The 17,809-nt window shown below is 48.8% G+C and overlaps 1 long non-coding RNA gene across 1 annotated transcript in view; it reads right to left on the bottom strand.

Annotated features, from left to right (window-relative positions):
* LOC111738213 overlaps positions 1-17,809 on the bottom strand; it is a 71,609-nt gene that overhangs the window by 22,750 nt on the left and 31,050 nt on the right. Inside the window, exon 2 of the long non-coding RNA XR_002779779.1 lies at positions 617-680. This is a non-coding gene — a long non-coding RNA (uncharacterized LOC111738213). The remainder of the gene's footprint in view (positions 1-616; positions 681-17,809) is intronic.

Here is a 17,809-nt window from a genome sequence, read left to right as displayed (position 1 = left end):
CTGGGACCTACTGCCAAGACCTGGGAGCAGAGCTAGAGAGGAGGGCTGTGCACAGGGAGGTGCTGACCCACCTGCCAGCCTAGGGGAGAAACTTCTGGAGGAATGTAAGCTATGAGGGAGGAGGGGACAGGCAGGCCCAGGCAGTCGCAACCCCCTGGGGAAAGTGGTGGGGGAAGGACTAAAAAGCCAGAGAAGACCCTGGCAGGGCCCTTGGCCTTCACGGTTGCCCGGGAAGAAAACATCCCCAGACTCATCCATCATGAGGGCTGGGAACCCTGGAGGGCCCTGATGGGAGGGGTGTACAGAGGGCCCAGGGCTGCCCTGCAAAGGTAGATCTGCCCTACCCAGGCCCTCCCCACCACCTAAGGTAGGAAGTGGCACTGGGAAGCCAGCAAAGTGTGGCAGACATAACTGGGTTCAAACCCAGCCCAATCACTTCTTGAATGTGTGACCTCAAGCGTGGCACCTCCCAGCCTCAGTTTCCTTTTCCATATAACCCTCTCTCTCAAGAGTCGTGGTGAAATATACAAGTAATATCCAAAGTGCCTGGCTCATAGCAGACAATAATCGCAATCACAATAATAATTACAGCAGTCAGTATATATAGAGAGCTTACCATGCTGGGAGCGTCACATGAGTCCACAGCTTCAGAGTGACACTTGGAGGCCATCTACTAATAACTGCATTGAATAAGAGAGAAAATTAAAGCACAGAGGTTAAGTGGTATTCCCAGGGTCACACAGCCCAGCAACTGAGTAACTGGAAGTACAACCCTGACCCATATCCTGTGCCCCCTTTGGACAGCAGCCTCCCCAAGGACAGAGACATGCCCCATTTCTGAGTCCTCAACCTTCAGCATAGGGGATGGTAGACAGCAGGGCTCAGTGACTGTGAAAGGAATACAAGCACTCCTAAATGTGATCCCTTAGGGCCCCATATTATTAGGCACCTGCCCCAGTGATCCCCAAAACTTAAAACCAAGTTGGTTTGGGACTCCCACCCAGCAACCAGGCCTCCCTTTGTCACCACAAACCCAGCCTTTTGCCCCTAAATCCAGCCTTGGCACCAAACTGCTGTGTGATCTCATGCAGGTCTCATCCCTCTCTGTGCTTTGCCAGTGGGTAATGGGATGGAGTATTCAGATGGAGCAGGAGCTCCAGGGGGGCTGCAGTTGGAGAAGGAGCCAGAGGACGAAGGGCAATCCTGCCTGGCAGAGACCTGGGCCTGAGCAGTGCATCACACCCGACGTGACCTGGCAGTTTCTAAATCATCTTTACAAAACACAGAGATGACCCACAAGTGCCCTGCCCCAGCCCTTGGGGGACATGGGGAAGCTGGCTGAGTAAAGGTAGCCCATGGGAGGGAGAGGAAAAGACTTCAGGGAGCAAGAATGAGCAAGGAGTGGCAGGGCTCCCCGCACTCCCGCCGCCACCAGCCCACAGCCCACATGCATCTCTCTCTCTCTCTCTCTCTCTCTCTCTCTCTCTCTCTCTCTCTCTCTCTCTCTCTCACACACACACACACACACACACACACACACATACTCAAAAGGGCCTAAAGAGGCCCTTCTAATGTCTACCAAGCCAATCCCTCCTTTCCGTAGTCCTTCTAGGAGTTGGGACCCCAGGAGCCCTCATGCTGTGCATCTTGCACCCTTGAGGGTCCTCACAAACGTCTTAAAGTCTGCCAAAGGTTGGGGGAGTGGGGATCCAAGTGACAGAATAGCCTCCGACTTTTACAGGACCGAATCCACTGTTACCTGCTTTCTGTGTTGAAAGCTGTGTGGTTTCATTTGGAGAAAGAAATCTGTGTCCCAAATTCTGTCAAAGGCACAAGGCCAGGCTATTAAGAGTCTCTCTGGGCAAGGAAGAGACCAGTTTAATAATTCAGTAATACTGGCTTATAATTAGCGCCTCCAGGCCTTAAAATGCACACACAGAATTTTAATCTCTTTATTCCTCTCCACTTATTCATGGAGCATCAATGAGTTGGGAACAAGGCACATGGCACTTTGCACATTTTGTCGCATTTCCCACTTTTGTCCCATCCTCCCTGCAGGATAGGTATGTATTTCTCCCCATCTACTGATGAGGAAATTTAACAGCTCAGAAAGGTGAGATAACTTACCCAGGGTCACAGCAAAGAAGGATCAAAGCCAAGACCAGAGCCAGGTGTGCTCCTTCAAACTTGTGCTCAATCTACCGGGTGACATTCTGTGGCCTTTAGCAGGTTACACGTGCTCCCTGCATCCTCTGTCATGTGTACACGGCATGGGCTCTAGAACCATGGCCCTTTGTGAGGGAAAGAGCCATTCAGCCTATCTGGGTCTGTGTGATGGTAATAGTGGTGGTGACGAAGGAGGGCAAATTCTCAGTGCAGCCAGGGCCCAGAACCACTGAGCCAGGTGTGTAGTAACCGGGAAAGAAACTGGAACTCAAATCCAGGAGACCTGGACTCATTCCTGCACTGACACTCACCAGCTGTGTGGCCTCAGGCAGGACACTTCCCTTCTCTGAGCCTCAGTTTCCTCAAGTGTGCAGCGGATAAGAATGTCCACCTCTTAGCATTGACATAAGGGTTCAAGGGGACCCACCACGCAGAGGGCCTGGCATCCAGGACATACTCAGTGATGACCTTCTGTTCCTACCTGCTCTCCAGAATGTAAGCCCAGGACAACCTTTGTCTAAGCAAGTGGCTTCTGTGGGCACCAAGATAACAGCAGGAACCTGGTGCCCGTAGCATCCATGGCACTGCTCAGCTTCTCAGGGCTGCCCAGCAAAGATCCAGTGGATGTCCTCAGACTAGACCAGGCCCACATCCCCACCAGCTGGCCTGGTGGAGGAGCCAGGCACAGAGTCCCCCCTGACATTGGGACAGGACAGCAGGGACTCCAGAGTTACAAGCAAGCAGTCTGTGAATGGAGGCTACATTTCCTCTGAGGGACTTCCTGGAATTACAGTGACACGGGGAGCCTCCAAGGAGCTGGAGAACCATGAACCCAGACATCCCAGAGTGAGGGGGCTGTTGACCGTAAGAGCCAGCCTGCCCACTCTCACTCTATCTGGTCACCACACAGCAAGTGCCAGAAATGCAGCCCCTTTGGAGAAAGGTGGCAACTGGAATGAGCCTGGTCAGTCATCTTTGGAACCCCAGGGCCTGGGCCTATGCCAAGCACTCAGGAGGACTCAGGGGATGGTGGATGGATAGACGGATGGCTGGATGGATGGACAGATAAATAATGGATGGATGCAGAGACGGATGCATGCATGCATGGACAGATGAACAGACAGATGGATTTAGATTCTGAAAAGCCAAGTTGTGAACACTTCTGCAGCAGAGACTGCTGGTGCCCCACCTATGGTCCCTTGGCAGTCACCATCTCATGAGTTTCTCATACAAACACCTGTGACTCTGCCTCCCCAACCACAGGAACATATAGGCCAGAAGGGCCTGGAACAGCCTCTGGTCAGGCAGATGGGAGTGGGAAGACAAATGCCACAGCCCCTACACCCCCCTCACCCCTTGGAGCGACAATTCTGAGGCCTATTCTACACGCCTCCAGAGTCCCCAGTGGGACTGATCCCCCACTGACCACAGTGCCCACCTGCTTTTTGACATACCCTCTCTTGGCTCCTTTCCCTTCCCCTCTCACTTCCCAATTCGTCTATCTGTACATCCAGAAATCACCTCCCAGGTAAGCTGCCCTTGAATCCTTGACTCACTGTCTGCCTTTGGGAGACCCAACATAAGACAACTACCTCTACTGCTTGCCTGTTCTAGAACCTTGGACAAGTTATTCCACTTCCTATGCCTCAGTTTCCTCATCGGTAAAAATAGGAATAATTATTTAACATTCACAACAAACCAATGTGGTTGGCATGTGCCCCACCCCATATAGGATGCTAAGGGCATAGAGAGAAAAGCAGCCACAATCCCTCCCTGGAGGAATTCATCAAAGACAGTGGAGATGGTGGGCACGAGGCCAGGCCATAGGGTTGAAAGACTTAGAATCAAATCCTAGCTTTACATATCCTCACTGTGTGCTCCTGTGCAAGCTATGTTTAAAATTATATATATATATGACTCTGTTTACCTTTCTGCCAGATACAACAATAACAGAACCCATCGCATGAGGGTCTTGTGGAAAGAAAGTGAGATCGTGCAAGAGAATGGCCAGCACAAGCCCTGACACACGGTGCTCAACAAAAGGAAGGCAGGTCATTGTTATTGTCAGTAGAGAAGTGCATAAAGCAATGCAAAATGTGAGACTGTGTAACTGACGGTGAAACAGAGAGAGGGAGTTGGTGGCCTGGGAGTTCAAAGAAAAATCAGGCGGTCCAGGAATGAGGCTGAGATAAGGAAAATCTTTCAGACCATGAGCTGGCCCACCAAGAGGGCTCCACGAGCCCTGAGGAAGACAAGGTAAGGCCCTTCACTGTTAGCCCTCCCACACCTATCCTGCCTCCCTTCCCACCAGCCCCACCCGACAGCTCATGCTCCCATCACTTTCCCAAAGGCCACTTGGATTCCCTGGCCTTGCTCATGCTGTTTCCTCTGCAAGCGTGCCCTTCCCTCTCCCTAGAGCTGAAAGAAGCCTTTGTGAGCTCCCCTTGTGAACAGAGGGTGCTGGACCAGCTGCAACATGCCCCCCAAGGAGCTTGGTAAAAATGCAAATTCTTGGGCTCTGCTCCCTCAGATTCTGCTTCAGTAGGTCTGAAATGGGGCACATCCGGGTTGGAGAACCACTTATTTAGTCCATAGCACACTCTCTATTATATATGGAGAAACTGAGGCCCAAAGAGCTGACACGTGGGGCTCAAGGTGACACAGCAAAGTGCCCAGACTTTCTAATTCCCAGTGCTGTGCTCACCAAGCCTCCTTCCCCTTCCAAACAACACCCGTGTGGTGGGGGCATCAGGGCAGCCCCTCTGGAGTCCTGCTTCTGGAGGCACACCTGTCAGCCCCCTGCCCCAGTCTAGGGGAATGCAGAGCTCTGTGAGGAGCTGCCAGGTGTGCAGTGCCAAGACACCTCCCAGAAGCTCTGCCAGGTTCGGCAGGTGGCAAGGCCAGGGTGTGGGGGCAGAGAGGGCCCAGCCTTGAGTATTTAAATATTTGCTTTCTTACAGACTGGCATTCTTTGGAATATTAGCCAATTTGTATAGAATTAGTCAGTGCTTGGCCCCCCAGCTGCCGCAGGAGGATTCCAGGGAGGAAGAATGTACATGCAGCTTCTCCTGATGTGGATGCTCTGGCAAGTCCCAGCACAGGATCCACCTGCCTGCCAGGACAGGGAGAGGAGTGGCAGCTGGGTGGGCGGGGATCCCAGACACACCCCAGGCAGCCTATGCCCCATACAAATCATGAGCTGCAGCCACCAGAAACCTTCATGGAGCAGCAGGGGTGAGGCCACTGCCTTTTCCTTCACATATGTGCACACACACCCTGGCTGAACAAGCTCAGAGCCAGCCCTGGTCGCTGGGTCTATGTCCCCATGGACCAGGGAATACTGAGGAGGGGCGCAGGAAAAGCTGTCAAACTGTCTTGCCAGAGTTCTAGAAAAAGTCCCAGAGGTTATACATGAGCTAAATTCAAATCCCAACTCTGCCTCTTAACTTGCTACATGGACTTGGACAAGACACTTCACCTCTCTCACACTCACTTTCCCTGCTTGTAAAATGGAAATCATAAAAGTGCCTACCTGCAGTCATGTACGCGAATGTGCTTTTGGACACCATGAAGTGATGTTTATGTGCTATGAGTCAAAGCAGTACTACCTGGAATTTGGCAAACAAGCCATGCTCCCCCTCTCTAGTGTGTGTGTGTGTGTGTGTGTGTGTGTGTGTGTGTGTGTGTGTGTTGATTCAATCAACAAGCACTAAGTGAGCACCTGTTGGGTAGCTCTGAGGAAGTGATCCTTGCTTCCTGGGCCTCAATATCTCCACTTGTAAAATGGGCAGGTTAGAACACAGCCTCTGACATTCCTTCCATAGCTATCATGCTCTGCATCTACCACAATCATTCATGTAAAATTCTTTCTCTGCTAAGAGAAAAGATGAAAAGAAGAGTTCTTGAGAGGGCAATGTACAAGCAAAAGGAATGCATGTCTAAGAGTGAAAGTTCAGGTGCTAAGAATTTCAGTGTATGACTAACAGTGGAATCCAAGGCCAGCAAGGATTCTTTTCCTGTATCCCTACCCTCTATCATAGAAGCCATCATCACTAGATGGGGTAAACTACCATTTACAGGCTGCATGGCATTGGTCAATATATTAAAGCTCTATGTCCCTCGTCTCCTCATCTACAAAAATGAGGTAAAAATACTGATTTTATGGGGTAGCTTTAAGTGTTAAGGGAGATATGTATTTATAATAATTAAATTGAGCAAGGTCACCCCCTTCGCAGGTTTTTCCCTTGCTCTTCCTCAAGTAACTCTGCCCTGTCACATTCATTCTTTCTTTCACTCAGCATACATGCACTGAGAACCCACTATGCACTGAGCATCACTCTGGTTGGGGAGCGTAGCTAGAAGTACAGTAGGTGAGGCTCCTGCCCTCAAAGGTCTCAGATTCTAGTGGAAGGAGACGGACCAAGAAAAGGCAACAAATAAGACCAAGATATGGGGTAATATGACAGAGTGTGACTATGGAGCCTCTGAGAAGGTCCCTTGGGGGAGGTGATGTTTGAGTTGAGCCCTGAGTTACAACCAAGAGCAGCCATGCAAGGATGAGGGGAGAAACTTTCCAAGCAGAGGGAAAGTCTGTGCAAAGGCCCTGGTAAATTAGGAACAGAAAGACCCAAGTGGCTGGAGCTTGTCGAGTGAGTGATAAGGTTAAAGAGGAAGTTCATGTTGGGCCTTGGAGGCCATTAACTCTCCAGGCAGGTCTCTGTTCTTTCCAGCATCCTTTTACCCATTTCCCTGATGGCACAACAAGTCCCAGGACCCAGCAGGCAGAAGCCAGTCTCCTTAGAGGAAGCAGGCCAGATACTACGAATTCTCATGTGGCCATTTTAACTTTTCCTGAATTTATGAAAGCTGTTGAGACTTTTCCCCCAAGAGTGACAAGCACTATCCAGGGAGGGGTGAGATTCAGATGAGTTCCCTCCTAGGAGCAAGGATGCTGTGGGCAGGAATGCGGACCCCTCTGGGAACCTTTCAGGCCAAAGTCAAATCTTGAAAAGGCTCAGCCCCACGGGTGGGGATTAGACAGGCTACAGGGAAGGGCTGGGATTATGGCAAATCCTTCAGACACAAAGCCAGGCAGGGCTCTCCCTGCCCTCACTGCTGCCCCGGAAAGCCCCTCAGCTGACCCCAACCCCAGTTGGGGGCTGAGACTTTGTCCCTTCCTGTCCATCAGCATAAGGGGCCATGGAGGTGAGCCCCTAGGCCAAAGCCCTGGGGAGTGGGAAGTCCCAACACGGCCACCCCAACCCTATTTCTTCCCACCCCAAGACCAGAATGCTGGCCCTCCCCTATCCAGCCTTGTCAGAAGTTTCTGTGCTTGTAAACCACAGTGTACATCCTACAGCCAGATGTGATTCTCGATGTGTCCCACTCCACCCGCTGGTAGCAGGGTTCTGTTTTGTTTTACTTTTTATTGAGGTCTAATACACAACAATGTATATAAATCATAAATGTGCAGTGAGATTTCACAAACTACATCTCAGATGGAGGAATCTAAGCAGCACTCAGGAAACACCTCCCCATTCCTTCTAGGTCACTCCACCACCCCTGCCCAAGGGTAACTGTTCTCTTGACCTCTATCACTACAGATTAGTTTTGCCCATTTTTGTACTTTATAGAAATGGGGTCACACGGTCTGTGTTATCTTCAGTCTGGTTTCTCTCACCCAACATGTCTGTGAGAATCACCCATGTTGATGCCAGAGGTGATAGCTGATTCCTTCCCATTACTCTATTGTATTCCAGTATTAGAATAACCGAAATCTACTGTCAATGGCTGTTGGAGCTTTTTCCACCACAATGAATAGATTAGTTCTCTACTGCTGCATCCCAACTGATCTCAAATTTAGCAGCTCAAAACAACAACCATCTTGTGTTATCTCACAGTTTATGTGGGTCAAGAACAGAAAAGCAGCTGAGCTGAGAGGTTCTGGCTCAGGGTATCTCAGCAGGTTGCAGTCTGGACATCAGGCAGAGCTGCCGTCACATGAAGGCTTGACTGGGACCGAGGTTCGCTTCCAGGGTGGCTCCCTCGCTTCCAGGGTGGCTCCCTCGCTTCCAGGATGGCTCCCTCGCTTCCAGGATGGCTCCTGTTGGCAGGAGGCCTCAGTTCCTCACCAGGTGACGGCCTCCGTCCCCATGGGACTGCTTGTATATTCCCATGACGTGGCAGCTGCTTCCTCTAGAGTGAATGATGCAGAAGAGAGCCAAGAGGAAGCTGCAATGCCTTTATGACCTAATCTTGGAAGTCACACACTTCTACCATATTCTATTCATTAGAAGTCAGTTCCTATGTCCACACACAAGGGAGAAATATCAAAGAACTTATAAGCATATTTTAAAACCATCACAACAAGCAGCAGTTCCTTTTTGCATTGAGTTCAATCTCCTCGGTCCTGGGGAATGAGGCCAACACTCCCCCTCCCTATTCCCCTCCTAGCTCCCTCTGCTCAGTCAGCACTGAGAAGATGCAGTCAGATCCAGATTCTAGTCTCGACTTGGTCAAAAGCCTCTCAGAGCCCCGAGTTCCTCCTATGAAAAATAAGAATAACTATAGTGCCCATTCAGTAGGTTGCTATATTATCAAGCATTTACTGTGGACCGATTTCATTTAAGCCTCATCACAACCTTGCGAGGAAGATCCTGCATTATTGCCATTTTGCAGATAGAGAAAATGAAACCCCTAGAGGTAGAGTCATGTGCCCCAGGTCACTTGGAAGAGCCAGTATTTGAATCCAGATCTTTCTGACTGTGCTGGGAGACTGCTTTTGAGGGACTGTTTGCCTCAGCCAATGCAATCAGGAGCCTTTGTACACCTCCACATCTACGCCCCCTGGAGCTCGGAGACTGCAGTGGGGCCAGCATTACCTCCCCTCCAGGTCTTCTGGTGACTTGGCTGGGACCCCCAAGGCCCTGGACATGGTTGACCCAGCCTTACCCTACCTAGTCTCTGGGGCTCTCTCTGCCCAAGAGCCCCTCACCCTCAGGTTCCCGGGCCCCAGGCTCCTCTTCTTTTCTTCTTTCACTCTGAGCCAAGCAGGTTAAAAACACGCCAAAAATGAGCCCCCTCTCGCTTTAGTGCACTCACATAATGTGTGGCAAAGGAGGCTGCATTAATCGCTCGGGACCCACATTTTTCAGTGACATTAATCTCTAGCCGGAAAAGCCTCTCCGGACGGTTCTTTTCAGTCTGAAGGCACTTAACGTTGGCCAGGGGAGCAGAAGGGGCCGCCTGGAATTCCTCTCTCACTCCCAAACACCACACCCACCAACCCAGCCCGGCCAGCTTCCCTGGTTATGGCAGGATGGGTGAGATGCCTGCAGGGGATGTGGGGGGACAGAGGGAGGGTGGGTGGTGAGTGAGCTGTGGGTGTGCCATGGTGCAGATACATGAAGGTGAGAAAGGCTGAGTTTCAGCCATTGCTTGATCTATGAGCAGAGTATCTACATAAACACCCCCATGTCTGCTCGCTCAGAGAAGTGCATCAGTGTTTGTGTATACCAGGACATGCACACCGGTGACAGACCCCTGTGTGTGCATGTATGTGCCATGTGTGTGTTTGTGATTGAAAGTGTGTGCATGCATGAGCATTAGTCAAGGGCGATCATGGGTGTGATACATATCTATTAAAGAATGTATGTTCAGGAAAAACTGTACCTCTGCCCCTAAGTAGAGCTGTGTGTGCCACACTTTAAGTATATGTGTGATTTCTATGTGCACACGTTGTCATGAGCAAGACTGCAAGCATGTGTTTGCTGGAGCACACCAGTGAATGTGAGCTAACGAGGGTATGTCTGACTCTGAGTATGCACAATGTGTGTAAGGTAGTGGTCAGTTCTGGGGTAAACCAGCAGGGGTTGGTGCACACAATGCATTTTGACAGACATAGCTGGAGCACTAAATACGTGCTGGTACTGTGTCAGGCCCTAAGGAGAAAGTGATAAACAAGGGTGTGTCCTGGAGCCCATCTGAACCCATTCATAGGAGCTGATTGCATATCTCTTCCCAATTCCACATTCAGCAACTGTACATTGGTAGCTTGAAATTGACCATGGTGGAAGTATTTACACCATGGAAACTGGCAAATGCCAAATGCCTTTCTTCATCCAGAGAGCCTCCTGTTAAGCTTTACTAGCATACCACTAAAGACACAGTTCATCCCCAATCTAACAGGCTCTTATTCTTGTACATGATGAGCATATTTATGTGTGTACCTATGCACCCCAAAACAGCTCTGAAATTGTGTGAAACCAGCACATAAGATTAACAAACAGATTCAAAGAAGATAGAGAAAGAGGCAGATTGAGGAAGCCTAAAAGACATGGGTTTTGCAACACTTCAAGCATAGAGCCCTTCCTATCCTAAGGGCTGCGAAATTCTCCAAAAGTAAAAACAACTGCCAAGGGGAAAACTTAAACTCATAGGCATGAAAACAACCATGATCCTCTCTCAACACTGAGCACTGTCAAACCAAACCAGCAGGGTCACTTGGCTATTAAATGGTAGCGCTGGGTCCTGAACCCCAGTAGTTGGCTCCAGAGCCCATGCTCACAGCTATGCTGGCTAGAAGTGAGTATAGAAGACAGAGAAGGCATGGCCAGAGGGGTAGGTGGAAAGCAGGAGTGTGCTGGGTCACTGAAGCCAAGCAAAGTAGGAGTTTTGAGAAGCAAATGGCCTTCAAGACCTGAAAGAGAGGTCCCTTCCCTCCCATTTTACATGGGAGGACACAGAGACTCTAGGAAGTCAGTGTCACATAGCTAAGCCAGATTCAAACCCAATAGGGTCTGATGTCAGGACACCCAGAAGAGGGCTGGGGCAAGAAGGAGGGCGCCAGATGCTTCCTCTTAGCTTCCCAAAGCCGCGAACCACAGGCCCAAGTTCTCTGGCCTCCTCTGATCTCAGTTCCAGGCTAGTCACACTGACCACGACCCACAGCCAGTCAGGACCCAGCCTTAGGAGGCCTCTTTGGGAACATCGGCCCCAGCCAGCTCCCAGGGAGCCGAGCACCAAGGGAGGCAGGTGGCACTGGGGAGAGGTTACTGAGACGCCATCCCATGGTAGCCCCACTCCCCACGGCTGCCATTGATCTCCCTGATGGAATGACATCAAGAGATGTTTTTAATAAGACGACAGGAGGCCTGGGGAGCTGACCTAGCCAACCCAGTGCCAGGCAATTAACGACCCAGTTGAGAAGCCATAGCCACGGGTAACCGAATCCTGGAGAGCTGTTAGGCACACCCTGCCTTTCATCTCCGCCCGTGGCCGCTCTGCGTGGGCTCTCCGTGCATCTTCATTAACTCCCAGCACCAGACCGGAGTTGGGGGTGCCTGTGTATCTGTGTGTGGACCCCTCTGAGTGTGTAGAATATACAGGGGTATTGATGCACATGTGTATGCATGCACAGGTGTGTGTGTGTGTGTGTATGTGTGTGTGTGTCGCTGCATGTGTGGGCATGGTTCCCTGTCCACATGTGTGTGAGACAGGCCAGAGCACTGGCTTCAGAATCAGACAGATCTGGGTTCAGGCTGGGTCACCCTGGGCAAGTTATTTAACTTCTATGAGCCTCCATTTCTTCCTCTGTAAACTGAAGATCATAATAGTACAGTAACTACTACACATGCTTGAGGGGATCAAGTAACACTATTCATTTAGATGTGTCTGGAACTTAGTACATGTTTAATAAACATAAGTTCTTACTCGTATTACACATGGATGAGTGTTTACATCTGAGTGGTAGGTAGAATTCTAAGAACGATCCATAATAACCCTGTATAATCCACCCCTCTTTGAGTATGGGCAGAGTCTGTGAATATGATGAGAGATGTTTCATCATATGGCAAAAAGGAGAATATCCAAGTGGCCAAATGTAATTACATGGGCCCTTTAAAAGCAGAGTTTTCAAAAAATAAAAATAAAAATAATAGACAAACAAACAAACAAACAAATAAAAGTAGAGTTTTCTCGAGCTGCTGGGTAGAAGTCAGAGCAATTTGAAGTATAAGAGGGTTGACACGAAGGAGCAAATTTGTCTGTTGCTGAGGTGGAGGGGGCCACACATGAGTAGCTGCTAGGAGCTAAGAGTAGCCCCCTCCAACAGCCAGCAAGAAGATGAGGATCTCAGTCCTGTAGCTGCAACGAACTGAATTCAGCCAATAACGTGATGAGCATAGAAGTGGATGCTGTCAAGAGCCTCTAGATAGAAGCCCAGCCCAGCTGACACCTTGCTTTGCGAGACTTGAGCAGAGAAACCAGCCAAGCCTATCCTGACTTCTGAGTGCTCAGATCAAGGCACCATTAGTAAGGTTTTGCCAGCTCTGGGAGCACCCAAGAGACTTCCAGGGGTCCTAGCAACACACAGTGATACATACATGTCTGCTTTAGGTTCTGAGAGATACCTGCTCTAGCTTCCAGGCCAAAGTAGTCGTGGACAGAGGGGACAAAAAGTGAGGTCTAGAGCAGGCTGAGACATACCTTGGCTGAGATCTGCTCAGGGGACTCTAGCAACTTACCTACCTTCTCTGAGTCTCAGTTTCCTCATCTGAACAATGGGACACCAGGCCTGGGACCACCCTCATCACCAGGATAGCTTGATCAAACAGATAGTGCAAAAGGTTGTCCAGCAGCAGGAGAGGTAGTGGCCTGTCCCCTGAGTAAACTTCAGTCTCAGGCCTGCTGCTTCACCTCAACTTACACCAGGGCACACATGGGAGGGGCCTGGGCCTCACCCTGGCCAGCTCCCCCTCCCAGGCCCTTCTCGTCCACCTAGTTCCATGGCTGTCATTCAACCTCTCAAAATCTCTTCAGTCATTTCCTCCTCTCTAACCCCACTGCCACTGCCTGTGGTTCAGTGCTTGAATCTTGCCTGGATGACCACGCAGCCTCCTCCTAGCATCCCTGTCTCTAGCCTCACAACTCTGCTCACAGCCCACCCAGGGCTCTTATTTTTCTAGAGGTAAAATCTAAACTCTGCTCTGAAGATTAAGAATCATTTTCACTTTTGCCAAAACAACAAAAATATTTTCATTTTTATTTCCCTAATACTAGGAAATTTGAGCTGCTTTTACTAGTTTTTGGTATGTGCACCCAGATTTATTCTAGGAAATATTAGCAAATACGGATACATGCTTTTTTACACAGGTAATAGCATATCATATATCATTTTTCATCAGTTAACAATATATCTTGGCAATTGTCTGTCTGGTATATTAAGAGTTGCTTCCTTTCCTGTTAATGGCTGTATAATGTTCCACTGGAGCAGAATATATAACCCTTCTTCTCCTGGTAGACTCAGGTCATGTCCCATCTCTTGCTATCACAAACAATATGTCACTGAAATGTCATCTCACATACATGTGAGTTTATTACTGGGAAAAGCTCCTTGAAATAAGATTACTGGGTCAAAAGCAGAGATATTACCAAGTTGCTTTCTGTGGAGGTTGTAAAATTTGATTTTCTATCAGCATTTTATTGGCATTCCTGTTTCCCTACACACTCACTAACCCAGCTCTTTATACGATTTCAAAATTTTTATCTGATAAGTGAAAAATGGTATCACATTATAGTTTTACTAAGCAGTTTTCTTATTTTGAGCTGGGTGGGTCTTTTTATAGTCTCTAAGTGTCATTTCTTTCCCTTCTCTGTGAGTGGTCTGTTCATATACTTCATCTATTTCTCTATTGAGTTGTCAGCTCTTTATTATTGATTTACAAGAGCTCTTTACATATTGAAGGAAATTAGCCTTGAATAAACTTAAATGATTTAAATTACTTAAATGATTCTTTAAATGTTCGGTAGAATTCCTTTGTAAAACCATCTATGCCTAGTGATTTTTTTTTTTTTAGGAGTAACTATTTCTTATATGGTTATTAATCTGTTTAGATTTTAGTACCTATATGTACTCCTAGGCACACTTTTGTAAGTTACGTTTTCTTTAAAAATTATCAGTTTCATGCAGCGCTCAAGTATATTTGCATATTCTTTTGATTTCCTCTGAAAGTAGGGTTATTTCCCTATACCATTTCTTATTTTATGAATGTGTGCTATTCCCTTTTTTTCTGGATTAGATTACTTAACATCTTATCTATTTTACTTGGTTTTTTAAAAAAATAATCTTTATTATGGTATTTTTCTGATTTCTAATTCATTAATATCTACTTTTATTTTTATAAATTTTTCCTTGTGATTTCTTTAGGCTTATTTTATTGCCGTGTTTATAATTTCTTGGATTGGCTACCTAATTTATGAATTCTCAATCTTTATTATTTATTAATAAAAGTATTTAGAACTTTTCTCTGAGCTCTGCTTTAGCAGTATTCCATAGATCTGATATGGATTGCTATTACTATCTCAAGTCTCTGGATTTCTATAATCTGTTTTGATTTCCTTTTTGATGCAAGAAATGTTTGAGAGATAAAATTCATCTTTTGTTATTTTTTTGTTGTTGTATTGAATTGCAAACAGTAACTGTTATTAGGAATAATGATAGAATTAGTTTATTCCTCCTTCCCTTTCCTTGCCATGACTCAAATTTATTATTTTATATTTCTTAATGTTTACCTTCATATTTATAATATAATTACATCTGTTCCTTTATTTTTCATATTTAAACTATATCTTTTACACCTGGCTATAAAAGTTAAGGAAATCTGTGTATTTATATTATTTCGTGTGAGACTTTTATTCCCTGAGTTTTTATATACTTAAAAACTAGGATTGTTTCTACAGAGCTCAGCTTGGGAAAGGATGGTACAACCCAACTGTCTTATTGTACGGATGAGGAAACTGAGGCCAAAATAGGTGCAATGGCACAGGTCACCCAGGTGTATTCCAGAAAGTAAGCCAGGACAGGAACCTACATGGCCTGCCGCCCTTGCAGGGGCTTTCCCCTCCAGCTGACTCTCGCCCTCTGTCTTCCTGCTCTTTTGAACAGGGGGAGTGGGAAGGTAGCATGGGGGCCTCTGCTGGGTTGGGGAGACCTTTTCCACTGATCCCCTGGAATCTCACCTGGGACTTGGTGAGATTGGAAAGTGACTGGCAGGAGAATTCTCTCCCCACCCCAAAGGATTAACAGCCAAGGCTGGGAGGCCCCTAGTGGCACATCCTCCCTGGAGACAGGGAAAGTGTGAGCTCATCCTTGCTGCCCGCTGCTGAGGGTCAGACCGGGTGGGGCGAGGGGCTCCACCTGTTCCCGATAATCTCTCTAATCCAGCCCCATAATTATTCTTTATTAACAGAGGTCGCTGCCTTCATTACATGCTGAAAGGAGGGCGTCAGGAGTGAAGACACAAGGATCAAAAGCTGGTCACATTTTCCAAAAGGGTTTATTTGCCACAACCAAAATAACCTCGCCAAGGGAAGACCGAGTTTCTGTCTCGTCCCTTCCTGGTGCCCAGCATGGGAGCTCTAGGGCCCCATATCCCCTGGTCAGGTCCAGTGACCCCTGCCAGACTCCCAAGCCCACCAGTATTCTTTCATTCAGACATCTCCTAAGAACACAGTTTACATAAGGCCTTGTACTGGGCTTTGCAGATATAAAAGGAAATAACACATGGCCTTTCCCTCCCCGGACTCGACAAGTACCCCAATGATCACTACGTGGACTGTTAAATGCGACACTGAGAGGATAGATGGCTGCAGGAGCAGAGGTGGGTCCCTAGACCAGCCTCAGGAATAGGGGTCTTGGGAGAAGCCTCCTGGAGGGAGAGACATTAGAACCCTGTATTGAAATATACCTAGAAGCTCCCCAGGGGACAAGGCAAGAAAAGGACATTCTGAAGAAAGAATGAGAATGGTGTGCTAGAACAAAGCTGAACTGCAATTCGGTGTGGCCAGAGCAAAGGTTTGAGATGGGAAGGGGTTTGACTGGTGCTGGATGGGTGGGCAGGGCCAAGCCACACAGGACCTGCAGGTACTAGGGAGTCACTGAAGGTTTAGGCAAGGTGGTGGCATGGTTAGATTGTGCTTTTGGAAGATCCTCCTGGCTACAGAGTAAAGATTGGCTTGGCAGAAGCTGCTGGGTGCAGGGAAGAGTTGGGGTCGCATGTAGGGGTCCAGACAAGCAATAGGGAGTCTGGAACCTGAGCAGTAACACAGGGATAGAGAAGAGAGGCAGCACGCTGGCACCAGGCAATGGTGACACAATCTCTCTGGCTTTAGTGATCATAATGTCCATTGGGACACATGGCTAGACAAGAAATCAGAATGGTCCCAGGCCATTTGTGACCCTGACCCCGTCACTATCACTATGTTCAGCCTGGCACTAGATCTATGGGTAACCAGAGGACCTTGGGGGGCACTCCCCACCCAGAGGCCCTCACAAGCCAGGGACCTGAGGCAAAGGGACATGAAATCTGAGCTCAGGGCTCTCTGGCCTTCCCAGCACACCCACCTACACTGCCTTCTCCCCTCCTCCCCACACCCCTTCCCCATAAAGAAGCCCTGTTCGCTGTTTCTTCGGTGTTCTTCCTAACCAGCCCGTCCTTGTCCATTTCCTGTCCATGTCCAGGTGCTACTGAAAAGCCTCGCTTGCGGGCCCCCACTGCCAGGAAGCCAGATCCCCCACCGGCAATGGCCTCATGTCTGCCTCCTTAGGTGTCCCTGCCTCGCTGCAGGTCTTTGTGTCCGTCTGTCCCTTTCCGCCTCCCTCAGGGACTGGGTTGTTCTCTTCATTTCCTCCCTCTCAGTGTAAGTCTCAGCTTCAGCTTGGCGTCCCTCTCTTTGGTCTTCTCTCCCTGTTTCTCTGTGTGTGTCCTTCTCCCTTCTATCATTTCTTACTCTTCACCGAATCGCCTCCCTGGAACTCACATAATTCACGATCCCTTCATCTGAACCAACACTGGCCACCGAGTCTGAGCTAGGCCCCAAGCTTGGCACTGGGGATCACAAAGGTGAAAATGAAGATACGGCTCTAGCCGTCTGGTCCTTTCCTGCCACTCATGCTCCAGCAGACAAAGTGGGCAGTACGAGCCAATGGAAGTGTTAGAAGGGGGATCAGAGAGGTGGGAACAGTGCATGCTGGGCTCTGAGAAGTGCCAACCGCATCTGAGCCCCAACACTTAATTCTCACATGCAGCGAAGGGGCCGGCACTGGGGACCACTATCTCCCTGTCCTCCGGGAGTTCGCAGCCTAGATGGGGAGGTAGCAGATAAACTGTGTGACCTGCGCTGCAGCCGTCCCCACGGGCTCTGAATGGCCATCACGCATGGGGGGTTACAGGAGCCTGAAGCTACAGCAGGAGCTCTGAAGTCAGGCAGCCGCCCACTGTGATCTTCTCTCTCCTCCTCTTGCTTCTCTCCCCGTCTCGCCCTTCACTCCAACGACTTCGACTTCCTTGCTCTTCCTCCAACTCCCCGGCCATGCTCTGGTCTTTTTGCGTTCGCTGTTCTCTCTGCCCAGAATCTACTCCTGCCTACGTCCCATATCCACGTTCTCCCTCTCTGACTTCACTCAGGCAAACGTCCCCTTCCCTGTGGGGCCTTTCTTGACCACCCTCATCTTTGACTTTCTCCTTAACCTGATTTATTTTTCTTTGTAGCACTTACAAAAACCTGGTATGTTGTATATGACCTGCCGATTTCGTTGACCTTCCATCCCAATTGACTAGCACGCCAACTCCATGAGACAGGACAG

Source organism: Pteropus vampyrus, unplaced genomic scaffold, assembly GCF_000151845.1.
Source record: "Pteropus vampyrus isolate Shadow unplaced genomic scaffold, Pvam_2.0 Scaffold36, whole genome shotgun sequence".
Taxonomy (NCBI): Eukaryota; Metazoa; Chordata; class Mammalia; order Chiroptera; family Pteropodidae; genus Pteropus; species Pteropus vampyrus.
Note: the sequence above shows the minus strand (reverse complement) of the source record. Positions and strands in the feature narration are given on the sequence as shown.